A 20752-nucleotide genomic window follows, 5' to 3' on the forward strand; every position below is an offset into this window, starting at 1 on the left:
TTTAAGTAAAACATTGGCTGTCTGAAGAGGACAGTATATGCAAACAGATGGTACATTGTGACCTATTGGGGTTTATTCCAGGAATGCAAATTTACATCAATATTATGGAGCACATTAAGGCAACCTACTCTATTAACAGAAGTGAAAAGAAAAATCACATCTTTATCTTAACAGAGAAAAGAATATTTCCTAACATTTCAATTACCATTTGTTATTTTTAAAGTTGAATAATACAAGAGTAGAAGAAAACTCCAGTAAACCGGTAACTTATGAGTTACACTTAAAATAATGGAAGGAAGTATGCAATACTGAATTGTTCAAAAGCAGTCTCTTTAAAAAAAGGTTAAGGCAAGACTTCTCACAGTCATTCCTGTGGCCTATGTTCTGCAGGAGAGCCTTGCCAGGAAAGAGGAATAACTGTATAAAACAGGAAAAGGGGGGCGCCTGGGTGGCTCTGTCGGTTAAGCGTCCTACTTCAACTCAGGTCACGATCTCACGGTCCGTGAGTTTGAGCCCCGCACCGGGCTCTGGGCTGATGGCTCAGAGCCTGGAGCCTGCTTCGGATTCTGTGTCTCCCGCTCTCTCTGCCCCTCCCCCGTTCATGCACTGTCTCTCTCTGTCTCAAAAATAAATAAACGTTAAAAAAAAAATTAAAAAAAAAAACAGGAAAAGGAAGAATCATAACTATAATTATTCACAGATTACATGACTTTCTTTAAAAAAAATTTTTTTTAATGTTTATTTATTTGACAGAGAGAGATAGAGAGAGAGAGAGGAAGAGCACTAGCAGGGGAGGGGCAGAGAGAGGGAGACACAGAATCCGAAGGCAACTCCAGGCTCTGAGCTGTCAGCACAGAACCCGATGCGGGGCTCAAACTCAAACTGTGAGATCATGACCTGAGTCGAAGTCTGATGTTTAACTGACTGAACCACCCAGGCACCCCTACACGACTTTTGACATAAGAAACTAAAAGAATATATAGACAAATTATTAGAATTAGTAAGAGAATAGAGATATCTGGCCAATAAAAAACAAGACTACAGTCAATTGCATTTCTGTCTACTGATAGTGAGAAAATGGGGTTTTTAAAGGGATAAATTTAACTCAGAAACAGAGAGGGGCACCTGAGTGTCTTAGTCATTTGAGCATCCAATTCTTGATTTCAGGTCAGGTTATGATCCCAGAGTTGTAGGATCGAGTCCTGCATTGGGCTCTGTGCTAGACATGGACCTTGCTTAAGATTCTCTCTCTCTCACTCTCCATCCTTCCCCTGCTCTCTCTCACTTTCTCTAAAAGAAAAATTTTAAAAAGTAGATAAATTAGTAACAGACACACAAATGGTACCTAGGTCTAAATCTAACAAAATATTCAAGTGACTTAATAAGAAATTATAAAGTTTTATTGCAATAGAAGACTAACATAAATGTATAGTTGTTTTCATAAATACGTCAGTTACTCCAAATTGCTCTGTGGATTTAATGCAATTCCAATAAAAAAAAAACTAAATGGCCTCATTATGAAACTTAACAACACCTAAACTTTAAATGAAGAAAGAAATTTTGGTCCCATTTCTTCCAGACCCCTACAGTCTGTGTTGTCATGAATAGTTGCTACATTCCTGAAGAAGAATCAGGCGCCCAACGTTCCTACTAGATCAAAAGTTCAGTGCAAAACTGCAGTATTATAAAGGGCTTCATAGTCTTGTTAAGAGGGAAAGAAAACTATATCAATGGCGTATGTGGACTGCCCAGAGCCAATCCCCCTGCAGATGCAAGTTCATGCACCACGGAGTTGGCCTGGCAGATTACTATGGGGGTAGGGTGGGGACAGGGGCTAGATGAGGAACAGTGCTAGGTAAGTGGATGGAAAGCTTAAATGTAAAAACCAAAGACGTACCATTTAAGAATTAATAGTATAGCAGAGGGTTTTAATGGCCTCAAGAGTGAAGAGTGTGCCCAGAGAGGGTCAAAAAAGAGCAAAGATAAAGAAAAAAGGGTAGATTGGGCATGAGTAACACTATGGAATGTGGATAGATAGGCAAGAACCACAGGTTTTGAGAGCTGCTGATGTCATAAGAATTCCTACAAACCTGTTAAGAAAAAGATAAATGATCCAATAATAATAATCAGCAAATTACAAGCATTTATTTAATTTATTTTTTAATTAAAATTTGTTTTAATGCTTATTTTTGAGACAGGGAGAGAGAGAGATGGAGAGAGAGCACAAATGAGAGACCTGCAGAGGAGCAGAGAGAGAAGGAGAGAGAATTCCCAAGCAGGCTCCATGCTGTCAGCACAGAGTCCAATGTGGGGCTCAACTCACAAACCGTGAGGTCATGACCTGAGCTGAAATCAAGAGTCAGAGGCTTAACTGAGCCACATGGGCACCCCAAAATAACAAGTATTTTAGATAAATGGTCAGTAAGCATCTATAAAGATCTGAACATCATCAGTCATCAGAAATGCGCAAATTAAACCCAGTTCTGAAGGAGATGCCATTTCCAGATCCATCCAATTGGCAAAGTCACAGCCTGACCTTACCAGGTGTTGAAAAGATGGGCCGCCGTGGGAACGAGTGTTCCCTGCTGATATAAGCGTAAAATGATGCGCTCGCTTTGGAAAACAAGGTGCTACGACTCAGTTAATTGGACTCTGTAACTCAGCAACTGTCTTAAATATAGAGAAAAACTGGCAGGGGTATACCAGGAGACGCACCTGAATGTTCGTGAATATTCCTGTTTATCTGAATATTCATAACATCCTTATTGGAAAGAGTGCACACACACATGCACAGGGGAAATGACCCAAGTGTCCCTCAGCAGTAGAATGTCTTCATCCCTTAGTGGAAACCTGTCCTTAAAGAAAGTCTTACGTAGCAACGAGGACATATGAATTCAGCTACCTGGGCCAGTATGATTGACTCTCAGAAGCCTGTGAAGGAGGAAAAACAGGTCTCAGAATACGTGTAACTTCATTCCTGTAACGAAAATAACTACACCATGCCCTTTAAGAGCTATATAGGTAGTAACATGCAGAGAAAGCATGGGACTTACTACACAGAATTCAGAATAACATCTGGTGGGGGAAAGCAAGGGCACGGGGTTGGGATTGGGGTCAGGAAAGGACAAACGGTATGAGCAATGTTCTTTTCCTTAACTGGATTGGCTACACCCACTTCAAATTATTATCTTTTAATGAACATGTGTGTTCCCACCTTATGTACATGCATAATCTATATATATGTATATATTTTTATCTGCTTAATATGAAAAAAAACCCCTTAAAACAAATAAGAACTACACTCAATCGAGGGAGAAAACACTGGGATCACATAAGAGTCATATATCGAGCTGAGTTTCATGTTGAACTTGCCCTTTTCATCAAGGCAGCAAAGGCAAGGAGGGGATGGGATGCAGGTCTGGTGGCCCATGAACTGCCCACATCAGAGGGGGTCTTTGTGGTTTTCTTGGAAATCTTGTCCATTACGGAGAGGAGAAGACTGAGGCTCAGAGAGTCAGAGTGGTTTTCCCAAGGTCACAGAGCTACCTACTTGCAGAGTCGGTGTCAGAAGCAAGGTTTGTGGCTCCCTGACTATATTATTCTAAGCAGGTTATCACATGGTCACTGAGCCTTTTGTAAACACCCCCTAACAGAAATGAGAAGGAAGGCGAGCCACCAGTCACTCGTGTCTAAGGAGCCAACAGAAGACTGTAGGAGTCTGGCAGGAATGGGTCTAAGGTGTACTGGGTGCCCGGGAGGGGCCGGGTCTGTGCTGGGCACGTGCGCACACTGGTTACTGAATGTCTTAGAAGATCCCACAGGGGCAGCGTTCACATCCTATTACACAGAGGAGGAAATGAGTCTCTGAGAAAAAGGGATAGAATGTGCTCAAGATAAATTCTTCTCCTTTATCATTCGCCAAGGGAAGGTCTTGCTGGAACGGGGCCTGGAGTTTCTGCAGACACGAGCGGTACTGAAGTCCCAAACTCTTCGACTGAGACAAGTGAGAACACCCTGGCCAACTCCCAAGGCTGTGTCCTTTATAAAAGGGAGAATTTGTCCCCAAAGTACTAGTGTACTCATTTAATTTAATGGCTCACCAACTTAAAATGATGGAGATTAATTTTATATGTGTAGGGATATCCTTTCTTGCGACGAAGAGTGGTATCATTATTGTCCAACTTAGTAAGGGTGTCGTTAAGCTCACTCTCCACTCAATGATCCCCCCCCCTTTTTTCAAAGTTGCCGATGTTCTAGAAACACAAATGATTTATTTGTTACCAACTAACTTCTTTTCTCGGTAGTGATTCTAGCTTTTCTCAGCAGTAAAGTAATGAGCCTCATTAAGTGTGATAAGTAAACATAAATCCTGCACCCAGAACTGCATCAGCCACTCATTATACAGACGTTCCTTACAAGTCCTCAGAGTAGGCTGGAGGAGGTCATGGGGAGGAGGTGACCCCAGGTTGACCCGAGAGCTGGCCCCAGGCAGTCGGAGGCCTGTCCCCCTCCCCTGTGCTGAAAATGTATCTTCTACCCTGTTTCTACCGGGAAGCCGTTTTCAAGGCCTTGAGAAACAATGTGGTGTTGCCAACCTTGGAAGACGTAGTGAATGACCCTCTTAGAGCTTCTCTATAAACTCTGAAGATCCTGGTGGCTGGGGACAGAGATCCCCTGGTCTTTTGGCCAAGACAAGCCTTGCAAGTAAGTCCCCCTGTTATCCAACCTGCCACCTGCCCATCTGGCATTTAGTGGGAAGGGACAGGGATGCTGTTGAACATTCTACAAAGCATAGGGAAGCCCTCATGACGAATCATCTGGTCCCAAATGTCAATAAAGCCGAGGCTGAGAAACATCGTATTAGATGATGATAGTGAGATCCCTATATGATGTGAAAACATAAGCCCCACAGATAACAGAAGCCATGTTACTGAACAGTAGTATTTCCTAGTGGCCAAGAGCAGGGACTGACCGTTCACATCAAGGCTTGGCCCCTTATAGCCGTGTCTTTTAGTCAAGGTCTGCCACCTGGCCTCCGTCTCCTCCCAAGAGGGCTCTCGCCGGGTTGATGTAAAGATGAAATGAGCCACTCTATGAAGTGTGAAGGAGCTATAGGAGCTCAGTTGTGCATCTGCTGCTCTCACCGTCGCACGAGCTGTAAATAAAGCAACAAGAGCAGAATGTGATGAAACAAAAATGTGAAGGCCTGGGCTGATGTGCTCATGTGCTGCTAAGGTATCTCCCTCCAAGACCTATCCCAAAGGTGTAACAGAGTCAGCCTCCCCCCGACGCCCCTGCTCACCCCCGTGCCAACCAAACTGACCTCAGTTGGCCAAATTGAACGCGGTAACCAAGTACCTGTCACAAGTGCAAAGATGGTTAAAGCAAACTTCTGCTTTTTGGTGGGCAGGGCAAGACAACTACACGAGAGGAAAATCACATCAAAATCTATTCAAGTGAAGTTTTAAAGTGTAGTGAGCACCATCTATATATTCCAGACAGTATGACAGGGGTTGGGTAAAGAAAGATAAAAAGACTCAGGCTCTTCTGTAAATTTCCTTCAGAGTCCTCAGTCTAGCGTGGGAAATACATTTTTATATAAGTAATTATACGACGAGGCCCTGAGGGCATTATCCAAGTGTGCGTCAGAGGCTCAGTGGAGGAGGTATGAATGTTAAGGTAGATCTGGGAAGGTTCCATGAGGGGAGGAATACGTAGACACAGGTTTGAAGCATGAGCAGGAATTCGCGGATGTGCCAGACAGCCTGGGGCTTTCTGGAAAGTACAGGTGGTTTCGTATTGCTGGACCAAACAGAGCAGGAATCAGATGTCAGCTGCCTAGGAATGGTAGGCCACGAAGCTTAGAGCTTATTCTGAAAGTCTGGAGTCACTCCTCAACAGTCTTCAGAGTCAGTGATAGCACCAGAGTTACCTTTTTTAAAAATTTATTCATTTATTTAAGTCATCTCTACACCCAACGTGGGGCTTGAACTCACAACCCTGAGATCAAGAGTCATATGCTCTTCTGACTGAGCCAGTGGGACACCCACAAAGTTAATTTTTAAAAGATCAATAGGATGGGGGTTCCTGGGTGGCTCAGGCCGTTGAGCGCCCAACTCTTGATTTCTGTTGAGGTCAGGATCCTAGGGTCGTGGGATTGAGCCCTGTGTCGGGCTCCACGCTGACCATGGAGTCAGCTTAAGATTCTCTCTCTAGGGGCGCTTGGGTGGCTCAGTTGGTTGAGCATCTGACTTTGGCTCAGGTTATGATCTCACAGTTGGTGGGTTTGGGCTCTGTGCTGACCGCTCTTCGGATTCTGTCTCTCTCTCTCTCTCTCTCTCTCTGCCCCTCCCCCGCTCACACTCTGTCTCTCTCCCTCTCTCTCAAAACCAAATAAATGTTTAAAAAAAATAAAAACAAAAAGATTCTGTCTCCCCCCCACTCAAGCTTGCTCTCTCTCTTGCTCTAAAAAGAAAAAAAAAAACATCAGTAGGATGTGTGTGGCAGACGGGTTCCTGGGGACATCGGAATTAGGGGGATCAGTTGGGAAATAACTGTGGTATTTCAGATAAGAAATTGGGTGGTCCCAGGCCAAGGTGGTGGCACAGGGGTGGACAGAAAGTGTGATGGATAATCCAGCATCTCAAGCACCTCCTCGATTTCATCAACTTGTTCCAACATTTAAAAAATAACAGCTCAGGGATATGCATACATAGCCCCTACTCCACAAGAGGTCCGGGGTTAGGTTTTAATCCATTTAATCTTCATAGTAAATCTGTGACATGTATTGTGTTATCATCCTTGTTTTCCGGAAGGGGACCTTGAGATACAATTAGCTTAAGCTGTATTGTAAAGGGTACATAGCAAGGGAATAGCAAAGCCAGACTTCAAGGCCAGGCAAGCTGCCCCCGTCTGTGTTCTACTGGCAGGAAGCGAAGTTTCCCTCTCTTGGGGATCTCTCTCCTCTCAAGTTGTTGTAAAACAGTGGGGGCTTACACAGTCCCCGTGGGAGGTTACTCCAACATACTCCCGTCCTGTGGCGCTCCCTGAGTCTGATGAGTATTTCGTGACAGTTGCTTCTTGTTACCACAGGATGTCACCATTGAAAACCTGTCTTCTAAGACAGTGTGAGAAAATGCTGGTCCTTCTGCTGTGATTCTTTACTCATCCTGAATGGGCTCCAGCCCCTGTGAGGGAGAGCAAGCTCAATCCTATAGAATCAAACTCGGCCAGGAGGATCCCATGCTTCTTAGCTGTCTGTCTCAATGCTCAGCTCTTTCAAATGGGGTGTCACCTTCCGGCTGCACCGGAAGCCTGGGCTTACATCAGGCACTGCGTCTGTCCCAGAATCCCTGTCCTCGAGTCCGATCTGCCACTGCTCATCTCAGAACATAAGACTAAGATTCTACCCATTTCCTTAGACACCATCACTCACAGAGTCCTGTTGAAGAAGATTAAAAAAAAACAAACACAAAACTGTCCCAGAGTCCTGTTATAGATGACTCTGAGAGCTATTTACGTGGCAGAATTGACAGAAGTTGGTATTTAATTAGGTGTGTGGGAGATGAGGTGGGTAGAGAGAATGAGACAGGGGACCAGGGAGCCCAGGATGACGTTGAGTTTCTGGCTCGTTTCTGGCTGGTGGGTCGTTCCCTGAGAGGGAGGGGGACGGCAGTGGAGGGCTATTTCCTGGGCTCGCCATGGGGATTTCCCTTCCAAACCTCCAGTGGCCCCCTAGTTGCCGAGAGCCTCACACTGTGGGTCTGAGATTGTACCAGTTTGGAGTGAGGCATTGCACGGAGCTTGTCCACGAGGGGGGCACTGGTGAGGGACTCTCTGGGTCCAGAGGGCATCACTCCAGCTAGACAATTGATGGGTGTCATGTTGGCCACCATGGCCCATGGCCACCATCACTGTCATCGTGGGGAAGACCCTGGGGCCTGACACATAGCTAACATCCTTACAGCGCCCTAGTCCTGGCACTGGTGACCGTGGGCTTCCGGAGACCTCATATCCTGTCTCTGTGCCCTCCTCTCTCCTCACCTCCAGTCCATGAGCATAGCAGGACTGAAGAGCCAGGCGTAATGGTAATAAGTCATCATACTATTGTGCCCAATAGGAATTGGGGCAGTGGGAGGAGTGGGCCTGGGGCCACGTCCGTTTGGGACATGTTGCACACTGCATCTGAAGTCCTCTCCAGGTTCATTAAGCTTCTAGATACAGATGGTAACACATCATGCAAGTGTGTAATTTATTTTTGGTTCAAAAATTTAAGTTTCATAAAAGCGCAATTGAAAGTCTTTCTCTCACCCAGACTTTGTCCGCGGGGTTCTCCACCCACCCCAGCCCCACAGCTAATAAGGTCTACTTTACACGTTTCTTACATAACCTTCTGACGTATTTTTTTTTAACGTTTATTTATTTTTGAGACAGAGACAGAGCATGAATGGGGGGAGGGTCAGAGAGAGGGAGACACAGAATCGGAAGCAGGCTCCAGGCTCCGAGCTGTCAGCACAGAGCCCCACGCGAGGCTCGAACTCGTGAACCACGAGATCATGACCTGAGCCGAAGTCGGACACTTAACCGACTGAGCCACCCAGGCCCCCCCTTCTGACGTATTTTTATGCCCAAACAAGCAAATTCAAATATGCATTTGTGTCTCCCCCCCCCCCCCCCCCCGCCGCTTCTTTCCCAAGAGTTTTCTTATTCCAAACACTGTTCCACACTTTGCCTTTTCGTGTAATAATAATATATCCTGGAGATCTTTTATTGGGGCAATTGAAACACATCAGGCTACAAGCCAACCTTGTGCTGCAGGCATATCTGCGCTGCTGGGGACCAGCAAATGCAGAGCGAAACGCTGGGGACTTGTACTCACATTCAAAAATAAGGCTGCATAACAATGCAATGTTTATGGCAAAATAAATGGCACATTATTTTGATCACATTTTAAAGGCAAAAAAATCCTGAGAGAAAAGAATCCATATTCTCCTTGGAGAGAAATAAATATTCATTTATTTGCTATTCGGCAAACGTTTACTGAGCACATATGTTGTCCAAGGCTCGGGTGGGTGCGGCGGGAAGGACACGCAAGGCAGACAGAAGGCGGCCTTCCTCTGAAGGCCCTCTGGCCTCTGGCCAGGGCGGCAGGGCCCTCTCGGTGATACCCACCTCACCCTCACCGCACACTCTTCAACGAAGGGTGACTTTCCCAAATTGGGGACCCAGCTTTTCTCCTGCTTAAGCTCCTTCAGTGGCTCCCTGTGGTCATTAGGGTCGAATTCCAGCCCCCTCACTTGGCTCTCAAGGCCCCTGACGTGCAACCCTGAACCTCCCCTGGCCAGCTCTGCTCCCGCTGTCCTGGATCGCTAGTGTGGATAAAAACCGGTGCTGGCTGGCTTGCCTCCAGGCCTTCGCACGCTCGGGTCCTCTCCTTCTGGACGGAGCGTCCCCAGACTTCACTTTGCCCTGCTTCCTCTTGTCCCTTCTCGCAGGCATTTTGTCCCGTCTTGCAGGCATTACCGCCCTCCAACCCGCAACGGGAGGAGCCGCGAGTCACCGCGGCTGCTGGGTTTACAACCTGTGGTCCCTGCTGGGACGTGAGCCGGCGCAGCCCACTCTGCGGGACTGCGCCCTGTCCCCCCGTCGGGGCCCGGTGCCTCCTGTGTACAACGCGAGGGCCACGAGGCCTTCCTAACAGGGCGGGCGAGAACTGGGGGCCTCCGGGTGTGCAGCACCTGGCGAGGGGTGCTCGGTACATGGCAGCTGGTCCAAACCTCCTCCTGCCACTCCTCCTCCTCCTCCGGCCCCGGGGGCCACGTCTCACGGAGGTCTGAACCCCCGACGGCCAGCAGGGCGCAGGTGGGCAGCACCCCTGGGCTCGTCGGTGGGTCGATGGGCCCGCTGACCTGGGGGGGTGGGAGGCAGAGCTCGCTCGGGGCTCTAGCCCCTCCCGGGCCGCTCCTCCCCGTGGAACGGGCGACCCCCCGCCCCCTCCCCGGGGGTTCCGGGAAGGGCCCGGCCACGCGGGAGGGCGCCTCCCGAGCGCTCACTGAGCATGCTCGGGCCCGCGGGCGGCGGGGGCGGGCGGCGAGGCGGGCGCCCCCCACAGGCCGGCGGGCGGCGAGCCCGGCGCCGGCTCGCGCGCACGGGCCCGGGGCGGGGCGCGGGGTCGGGGGCGAGCGGGCGGGGGCGGGGCGGGAGCGCGGGCGCCGCGGAGAGCCGAGCCGCCGGGCGCCAGCGCAGCCGCGCCGCGTCCTCCTCCGCAGTGGTGGCGGCCGGCCCCGGCCCGGTGCCCAGCCTCGCCGCCCGGGCCGGCTCGCGGGGCTGCCCGAAGGGCCGCGGCCGGGCAGCTGTTGCGCCGCGAGGGGGCAGCTGCGGAGTTCCATAACCATAGCAACCGCATCAGCACCGCGGCGGCGGCGCGGGCAGCAGCGCTCGCTCCTCCTCCAGGCAGCCTCGCCGCGGGCACCGGAGACCCAGCTCGCGGTCGCCCGGACCCCGCGGAGCGCCCACCGCCGCTGCGGAGAGCCGGCAGGGAGCGAGCCGGCGCGGCCCGGAGCCGAGGGGAGCCCTGCAGCGGGAGACAGGTAGGTGAGCGCGCTCGGGGTCGGCGGCTGCAAACTCTCTCCTCGGTGGCAGTGACGTTTCTGGAAGCGTGGTCGCTAGTTGGATGGCTTTCTGTTACTTAACAGGGATTCCGCCGCGAAATGTGGTTTGTCTCCTTCGGTCTCCCCCTCGGTCGGACCGTCCTCTGGTCTCCAGGCACATCTGGGCAGGTCTGAGAGGGCAGGAGGGGAGATGTGGGGTGACAGGCGGGGAGATCTGCTGGGTCAGTGAGGGGGTCCCCGCGGAAGTCCCACACGGAGGCTGAGGGAGCACATCCAGACCCTGGTGCAGGCAGGTCCTCTGAGCCCGTGAACCGCCCCCCGTCTAACCCCCCCCCCCCCGCCCCCGGGGCAGGTTCGGGAGAAGCCCGTGTTGGGGTGAAGCGGGCAGTGGTAGCGATGCTCTGTGATCCGGGCTGACCCAGAGACCTCTTCTCCCTGTGGCTTGGCTGGGGACAGGGGTGGGGGGTGGGGGGCACTGCAGCTCGGCTATGACATGGAAAGGGACCAGAGCGCACACCAGCTCCTGATCTGTAAAGTCGCCTTCAAGCCCAGCAACCGGAGGGGACATTTGGACAAGGGAAGTAGTAACTATTATTGTTTCGGGACCCAGGGGTGTCCCTGGAGTTCTTCATGTTATTGCCTTTGACTGTTGGGGGTGGGGGGGGGACTAGATAGAAAATTATAAGTGAGCAATCAAAATGCCCCCCTCCCTGCCTCCTCACCTCATTTCTATCCCCCACCTCCACCCACCCCACTATTGTCAGCAAAACAAAGCTGACATCAAGGATAATAACACTCTTTGTCCCCTTGGCCACCCAGGGCTCTAGCCATTGGCAGACTATCCCACTTGGAGACAGAGAATTTCGCTTCAGTTCTCTATTTGAACTAGGGAAGCATTGGTTTTTCTTCAGGTTCTGATGCTCCTGCTATTAAGAGATGTGCCAGAGCTGAGAAGCACCTGTCCACATGGAGGGATGGACTGTTAACCACATGTGCGGGCTAGAGAGAGGGGCAGAGGTTTGGGCAAAGATTCCAGACCCAGTTCCGTGGGGGCCAGGACCCCAGAAGAACATAGAGAAGGGAGATAAAGTTAGGTGAATAATTTGGATCTACAGGCTCTTGCATATGGGTAAGTGGGTCTCTGGGTAATTTCCAGGATGGACAGCCACTGACTTTTGTAGGGCTTTCTCTTTTTATCCTAGCCTCAGGGGACAGTGGTAAGTCCCAGTTAAAAGGCCATGTTCTTTAATTGGGCTTTTAATTTATGCTGTAGTTATGTTGCCTGAGGGGATGTGATTTGACCAGCATTTCAGCTGGGATTCATGTCGTAATGAGGATGGGATTATTGTATTCCAGGCAGATGGTAAGGTGTAGAGAAAAGAGGACGAGATCTGGAGTCAGAAGACATGGTTTTGAGCTCTCATTCCACCATACACTCGCTGTGTGACCTTGAGATGCTCCTCTCTCTCATCTGTAGAATGGGAATACTAAATTCTTGCACCTTGCCAGGCTCTTGTGACCATTGAGTGGGGTGATGGAAGGGATGGGTGGAGAAAGGCTTTTCGAAACCTAACATGCCATGCAAATAAAAAGGATCGTCATCATCTTCTGAAGAAACTCCCTTGTTCAGATCAGCAAATCATTAAACGTGAAATGGGGGTAGAAATATTGGTCAGTGACTCACAGTTGAAATGCTGTAGTGTGGTCCAGGATACACTCAGGGAGATACAAAGAGGGTCTTATCAGGGTCAGCACAGCATGTGATCCCTGTTTACAAATGTTGAAAGTCAAGAGCTTTGCCATCCAGTGCAGTACGCTTGTTTGGGAACCTCGAGGTCTGCTCACCTCAGAGTTGGACCAAGCGTTCCCACAGTGTAAACAGGGATTTGCACATAATAGGGACTCATTTAAACGCCGGTTGGATGGATACGTTGGGCAGAGCTCCTCGTGGGCAAGATTTAACCTTCACACAACTCTGCTCCATAATGGCACATATTTACCGAATGTTTGTCCAATTTGACTGAACGCTTTCTGCTTGACGTCATTGGTGAGGGAACCATAATTTTCTGGAAGGAGCCAGGACTGCCTTCTACCATTCTCTGCTCTTTTAAACCCCTACTTTTGGGGGCGCCTGGGTGGCGCAGTTGGTTAAGCGTCCGACTTCAGCCAGGTCACGATCTCGCGGTCCGTGAGTTCGAGCCCGGCGTCGGGCTCTGGGCTGATGGCTCAGAGCCTGGAGCCTGTTTCCGATTCTGTGTCTCCCTCTCTCTCTGCCCCTCCCCCGTTCATGCTCTGTCTCTCTCTGTCCCAAAAATAAATAAACATTGAAAAAAAAATTAAAAAAAAACACACCCTACTTTTGGTCATGCTGGCCTCTCTGCCTGGAATGACCATTTCCCACTTCGTCTTCCCTCTGCGACCCAATTCCAATGCCCCTCCTGATGGGAAGACTTCCTGCTCTCTTCTCTGCGCCCCCCCCGGCACTTTGGGCCTGCTCTCTGTCAGCCTGTGCTGTGTCACATGGTCATTGCTTGACCGTATGTCTGCCGTCTCTAGAGTTCATGCTTCCTGAGGGTGGGAACCTTGCCTTATTCCACCATGGTTGGGGCCCCAGCATCTGGCATACAACTGCCCCGGTGAGCAGTTGAGTAAGTGAAGGAGCCTTACCTTCAACATGACCACATGCCCAGGAAGAGGCTTGCACCAAGGCTGCCCCGGCCACATTCTCCCCGTCTCAGTATGTGCAGCAAGCCTGAAGGATGCTTGCTGGGTTGTTGTGCATTATTAGGGTCAGCCCACTGAAGCACAGTGAAGAGAACAGAAACACATATTTTGCCTTAAAATGCTCATTTTTTTTTTCAAGTGGGTACTTTAGAATAACTGTAATCTAGTGTTGAATGGCCTTCATATAACATTTGCTGAAAACATCTGATGGAATATTTTAAACTCAAAATGTATTTGTCTCCTTTCAATTTCTTTCCTTGATTTCTAGTATTATGGAAAAGGACATAGACTGGATCAAGAAAGGCTAGATTTGAATCCGGTTGTAAGGGACCCAGACGTAGGACACTTGATCTCCTCATGCCTCAGTTTCCTCACTTGTAAAATGAGGATGATATTACCCATCTAACAGGGATGCTGAGAGTTTGGAGTGAATGGATAGGTGTGCGGTAAAAGCAGTTCATAAACTATAAAATACTATACTCAATACATTATTTATCTTCCTTAAATTTTGTTGTTGTTGTTGTTCTGGGAAATGAGCAAAATCTCTATGTCTGATTACATAGCACCAGACAAGATGGGCTGGAAATTCTGTCTCTTCCACTTGTGAGCTCTGTGTGACCTTCAGTAAGTCGTTTTGTCCCCATCAGCCCTTTGCCATATCTGCATAGCATTATAATAACGGCTACCTTTCAAGATGGATCGGGAAGATGTACAGTAAGGGAAGTGCCATGATATCTGTAATTTTCAAATGATAGATATAATTGCCAATAATAGAAGGTTTCAGAATTTTTTGAAATGCCCCTGATGCATTTCCTCCTTGTATTTTGCCTACCTTTCTTACAGAGAGAGAAAGGGAAGGAGAGAGGGAGGGAGGGAGGGAGAGAGAGAGAGAGAGAGAGAGAGAGAGAGAGAGAGGGAGAGAGAATACTAATATACCCAGAGCTGTGTTTTTCATGCAAGATACCATGGGGGAATAGAATAAGCTAAAGATTTAGATTTGCAGACTGAGCCCTCGTTCTAGCTCTGATACTAACGGCATATGGACCGTCGCTCTGTGCCTCACCTCAGGTTCTGGGCCTCAGTTTCTTCATCTGTAAATGGACTGGATGATTTCCATGGCTCCATCTGGCTCTGCTTTTTCAGTGTTTCCATATCCTAGTCTACGTTTCTCTTCACCAAAGCCACATCTGTGGCTCTTGGCTGTCCTTTTGGTCAAGAATCATCACTTGTCCAGACTCTACATTTTAATTCACCATAACCACCATATTTCCCTTCTTTTAGAATTCTCCCCAGTCTAGAAGGCCAGTGTCCCTCAAGAGGACCCTGGGACTTAGGACGTGCATGCCACCCATCTTTGTCCCAGCCCAATTCTTATCCAGCCCCAGGCAAGATGCTCTGCTTCTCAGTCCACGCTGAAAGATCACCTTCATTCAAAATACAAGAAACTGTATGGATAAAGCCCGATCTTACTGGGCGAGCTGGAGGAGATTTGTAGACATCTCTAATATTTGCTGAGCTTCCCAGGCTCTGGGTACTCAGCAGCATGAAATGTTTGTGCTCAGACATGAATCACTTCTAGGTAGTTGCACCCACCTCAGGAGTGATTCCTGAGGGAGATTCTAGCACCACAAAGGAAACTGATGCCATGGGCCACCACCCTTTCCTGTGGCTTTCCACCTCTGGTGTGGATGGACAGGCGCTGTGGGGTGCCCAGTATAGGAGATCTGAATCAGTAGAATGCTGCGTCCCACTCGGCATGCCAGGCCCTGAGGGCCAACTGCGAACGAGCCAGGGATGTGCCCCATGTAGCCCGGGGGAGACTGGAGGGAAGGGCCATCAGAAGGAGGAAGTGACGTGGAAATCCCTGGAAGTAAGAGGTAACAAAGAAATGAAACAGATGCGCAGGACTGGAACATAAGGAATGGAATGGTGTCCCTTGAGGCTGGGGAGGTAGTGAGGGGCTACATCTCTGAGAGTTTTAGGAGCCGCATTAAGGAGCTTGTGCTCTAAACTTAAGGTCAGCAGAGCCATGGAAAGGTTTGGAGTTGGGCAGAACGCTCTCCCTCTAGCTGCAGAGTAGAGGTTGGATTCTAGAAGATGGGTCAGCTGAGAAATATGGTGGCGTCTTAGGACACTTGGCAGATAAAACATGACTGAATTCAGGCAGTGAGAGTTGGGATGACTCTTCCTGTCTGCATGATGGACAGAAAGTAGTGAAAGAAGGAACGCTGAGGAGGGAAAGAGGGAGAAGCATCAGATAAATGAACATACGTATCATTTGTCAAAGAGATATCAGTGGACCACTTTCGACCATTGGTGCAGGTCAAGGGGAGGGAGGGCTCATGGTGACGCTAAGGGCTTTCTTTCTATCCCCACAGCAACCACTCTGGTTCCAGCCCTTTCTCTCTCACCTGGACTAATACACCAGGCTCTGAACTGACCCCCCCACCCGTCTACTCTGTACGTGGCAACTAGAAGGCTCTTTGTAAAATTAAAATCAGACGTGATGAGACCACTTAGCAAATTTCAAGTATACAGTACAGTACAGTTAGCTGTCGTCACCATGCTGTGCATTGGATCTCCAAATCTTGTTTATCTTGCATAACTGACACTTTGTACGCCTCGACCAGCCCCAGCCTCTGATAACCACCGTTCTACCCTCTGCTTCTGTGAGTTTGACTGTTTTAGATTCTACACTTAAGTGAGATCAGATAGTATTTGTCTTTCTGTGCCTGGTTTATTTCACATGGCATGATGTCAGGTCTATTCATATTGTCACAAATAGCAGGACTTCCTTATTTTTTTTTTTTTAAGACTGAGTAATAGACTATTTTATGTATAGACCATTTATCCTTTACTTATGTAGACACCGATGGACATTTAGTTTGTTTCCGTATCTTGGCTACTCTGAATAATACTATGGTGAGTGTAGGTATATCTTAGAGATCCTGATTTAAATTCCTTTGGGCATATAGTGAGAAGTGAGATTGCTGAGGGTGATTCCATTTTTAATCTTTTGAGAAGCCTTCATGCTGTTTTCCATAATGACTATACCAATTTACTTTCCCACCAACAGTGCTCCAAAGTTCCTGTTTCTTTACCTCTTCATCAAACTCTTACCTTAATTTTTTTTTAAATAATAGTCATTTTAACAGGTGTGAAGTGATATCTCATTGTAGTTTTGACTTGCATTTCCCTGATGATGAGTGATGTTGGACACTTTTTCATGTATCCCCTGAAGACAGTCGAGAAGACATACAAATGGACCTTCTTTGAAAATACATTGATTCAAGTCCTTTGCCTATTTTTTTTAATGTTTATTTATTCTTGAGACAGAGACAGAGTGTGAACAGGGGAGGGTCAGAGAGAGAGGGAGACACAGAATCTGAAACAGGCTCCAGGTTCTGAGCTGTCAGCACAGAGCCCAACGCGGGACTCAAACCCACGAACTGTGAGATCATGACCTGAGCCAAAGTCAGATGCTTAACTGACTGAGCCACCCAGGCGCCCCTGCCTATTTTTTTTATTGGGTTCTTTGTTTTTTTAAGTTTATTTTTATTTATTTTGAGATAGAGAGAGAAAGAGAGAGAAGGACAGAGAGAGAGGGAGAAAGAGAGAATCCTCAACTGACAGCCCAGAGCCTGATGTGGGGCCAGAACTCATGAACCATGAGATCATGACCTGAGCTAAAATCAAGAGCCAGATGCTTAACTGACTGAGCCAGCCAGTGCCTCATGATTGGGTTATTTGGGTATTTTTTGCTATTGAGTTGTATGAGTCCCTTATATATTTTGGATATTAGCCATCTATCAGATCTATACCCTCCCTTTCTGTAGGTTGCCTTTCCATTCTGTGGACTGTTTCCTTTGTGATGCAGATGACTGTTAATTTGATGTAATCCCACTTGTTTATTTTTGCTTTGGTTGCCTGCACTTTTAGTATCATATCCAAAAAACTCATTGCCAAGACCAGTGTCCAGAGCTTTTTCCCTATTTATTATTTTAGGAGTTTTTCGGTTCCGGGTGTATGTGTAAGTCCAATCCATTTTGCTTTTTGTGCATAGTGTAAGATGAAGGTTCAGTTTTACTCTTTTCACGCGAATATCAAGTTTCATGAACACTATTGATTGAAGAGACTATTCTTTCCTCACTGTGCCTTCTTGACACCCTTGTGAAAGATAAGTTAAACATATATGTGTGGGTTTATTTCTGGGCTCTCTACTCTGTTCCATGGGCATGTGTGTCTGTTTTTATGTCAGTACCATATTGTTTTGATTACAACAGCTTCGTCATATAATTTGAAATCAGGAAGCGTGATGCCTCCAGCTTTGTTCAGCAGTGAAAGGATTTATCCTGGGAAGACAGGTACCCATGGGCATTTTGGATTCAGGCTACAGTATAGAGAGTACATTGGAGGGGCATAAGATGGGAAGCATAGAAACTTGGTGGGAAGTGATGGCAGGAAATCCGGGTGTATGGAGGCAATGATGGCTGCAGCCAACGTTAAGGTAATAGGAGGAAGAGAGAACAAACTGGAGAGATATTAAGGCAGTAGAATGTTAGGAAGTATGGGACCACCCGGGATACGGTGTCTAACAGTGGAGAGGCATCAGGGATGACACTCAGTCTTCTGACCTGGTCTGATGGAATGGCCTTGTTGCTGTCCGCTGGCCTGGGGACGCAGGCGAAATAACAGATCTTGAGGGGGAAATGATGAGTTCTGTTTTGAATTAATAGACTTTTAGGTCTCTGAGGACATTTATGTACATTTTCGGCAATTAGAGATATCAGGCAAACTCAGAATAGAGTTCTTGGCTGAATATAGACTTGGGGAATCATCAGCACATGGACGCTAATTGAGAGCATGGGAGTTGAAGTGATCACCCAAGGGAGGTGTATAGAATGAGGAGATGAAGACGTCCTTTTATCACCAGCTCTGTCTCCCACTGCCCTTGCAAAAATAAAACACAAAACACAAATGCACACTCGATAGCTTCCTCGTGCCTTCAGGGCTTCTCAACCGTGTTCCCACATTGCTGGCTAGGACAGATCTCCATCTGACATTTCTATGACTCCTTCAAACCCTCGTCTAAGACTTTCCTTTTAGGGGTCTTCCTGGACCACCGTGGCCAAACAGCTGCCTCTAGTCTCCAGCCACGGAACTTGCTGTGTTTTTCTCCATAGCATTCATCCCTGCATAAGCGTTGGTGTTATTATTACAGGTGTATTTGTTTGCCTTTCTTATTGACTCTCTCCTCTGTAAGATGGTGAGCTCCGCGGTTGCAGGGACTTCGCCCTGTTTACAGCTGCACCAAACACTTAGAACATTTCCTGGCACTCAGTGAGCCTGCGGCCAATATTTCTCAAAGCACATATAGAAGAAAAAAAAATACCAGGAATCTTCGATAATGGAATGACGCCTTTTCCGTTTAAAAACAAATAACCATAGCCTTGTGCAAGTCGCATTTAGAACTCCTGGTCCAATGGTGGCCTTCCAGTTCAGGGTTACCCTGACCCATCTAGTCTCCTTTTTCCTGGGACTGACTGTTCTGGTTTGAAAACTGCACATTTTGCCTGCTGGGAATGCCCACCCCCAGTCCTGGACAAACCAGCCCGGCTGGTTTCCCTGGTTCTGACATGTGTTAGCCACCTGACCCTGGACGGGTACTCAGCCTCAAGGGATAGTCCTAGCTTAGATCCTGAGATGTAGACCTACTGCCTACATCCTTAATATAGAGCCTGAAGTGGCTCCTGGACAGGTGCTTGATTGAAGGGTGCTCTCGGAGGAAAGGAGAGCTGGATAGGGAAGAAGACGGGCAGAGACGTCCATGCAGTCCTGTCGGCTCTCCCGGCTCACACAGGGAGCTCTGGGGCACACGTGGTCCTACAGCATTTTCCACCTTGAGGCAAGGTCATTTCCATGGATCCGATTCCGGGAAACATATCCACCAAGGTATTCCTGGGCAAAGCAGCCTGGATCAGCCGAGGAAAATTCTTGGGAGAACAGAGCAACGGTGGGTTGTTAACAGCTAACACAGCAGCTGGGAGATGGGTGTCCCAGCCTGATAGAAGGCGTCAAGGTGGGGCACTGGTTACGTCCGCTACATTCTAATTGATATTTCCACTACAGCCCTCCACCCCGAGTCTTTAAGACAAAGATGCTGCTTTGGGGCTTATGACATTCAGTCATAACACCCTGTGATCCTCATAGGATGTCTGTGCCCTAAGGAAGTCACGAAAACATACTATAAAAAAAAAATCTCCCTGAACTCTGTATCGCTGGGAACCCAAAGAACCCTGCTGTGGATTCCCTTCCTGATTTAGCGGTACCTTCTCCTGCTCATCTCTCTCTCTTTTTTTTTTTTTTTTAAACATTTTTTCATCTTTGAGAGACAGAGCATGTGTGGGGAAGGGGCAGAGAAAGGGAGACATAGAATCCAAAGCAGGCTCCAGGCTCTGAGCTGTCAGCACAGAGCCCGACGTGGGGCTCGAACTCACAGACCATGAGATCATGACCTGAGCCGAAGTCAGACGCTTAACCGACTGAGCCACCCAGGTGCCCCTGCTGCTCATCTCTTAAAAGCATCATTGGTCAGGGCAAATTACTGTAGGGTCCCAGCTACACAGGTACCTACCAGCCCAACCAGTCATGCACTGGCCTTTTGCTCACACCCTGCTCTCCAGTCACTGAACATTCTGGTACCGGGACCATGGTTTTCCTCACCACCCTGAGTCCTGCTGTTATCTTGAATGCCTTCCAAGTCCAGCTCAATGACTCTTGTAGCACCTTGGCCTTCACCTTCTCAGCTTAGATAGCTTTTTCTGCCCTCCACTCAGCCATACCTTCATTCATACATCACACTTGTTATATATACCAAATCATTTGTTGAACATCGCCTTCTCTCTTAGCTTCACTTGCTGAATTCTTCCACTAATGCCATTTTTTATTTCATAGAAATATCTGGCCAGTGATCTCTCCTCTTTTAATTCATTAACCCTCTTTTTCTATAACCCCTCCTTACTCCACTTGGGGGGTTCTTTGGTGTGCAGCTTCCACAATACTCTTTCCAATAACCCGCTAATAATTCCAGCTTTTCTCTGGGATATTGTGTGCTACTTTATCTGCAGTGACCCTGGTTTCTTTAAAACAATGATAATAGGCAGCCTATAAGGATTTTTTAAATGTTTATGTATTTATTTTTGGGAGAGAGAGAGTGAGCGAGCACAATTGCACAAGCGGGGGAGGGGCACAGAGAGAGAGAGAGAGAGAGAGAGAGAGAGAGAGAGAGAGAGAATCCCAAGCAGGCTCTGCACTGTCAGCCCAGAGCCCCACATGGAGCTCGATTCCACACTGAGATCAGGGCCTGAGATGAAATCAGGAGTTGGACGCTCACTGACTGAGCCACCCAGGCGCCACCA

The 20752-nt window shown here is 48.1% G+C and overlaps 1 protein-coding gene across 2 annotated transcripts in view; it reads left to right on the forward strand.

Moving 5' to 3' along the window:
* The first annotated feature begins 10366 nt into the window (after positions 1-10366).
* The window catches only part of FAM135B (family with sequence similarity 135 member B), a 287754-nt gene continuing 277368 nt past the window's right edge, over positions 10367-20752 (forward strand). The window contains exon 1 of one of the 2 annotated variants that reach the window (XM_053208135.1): positions 10367-10589. The gene's annotated coding sequence lies outside the window, so the exon portion shown is untranslated. The remainder of the gene's footprint in view (positions 10590-20752) is intronic. The other variant, XM_027063841.2, reaches the window with a different exon arrangement.

This window comes from Acinonyx jubatus, chromosome F2, assembly GCF_027475565.1.
Source record: "Acinonyx jubatus isolate Ajub_Pintada_27869175 chromosome F2, VMU_Ajub_asm_v1.0, whole genome shotgun sequence".
NCBI lineage: Eukaryota > Metazoa > Chordata > Mammalia > Carnivora > Felidae > Acinonyx > Acinonyx jubatus.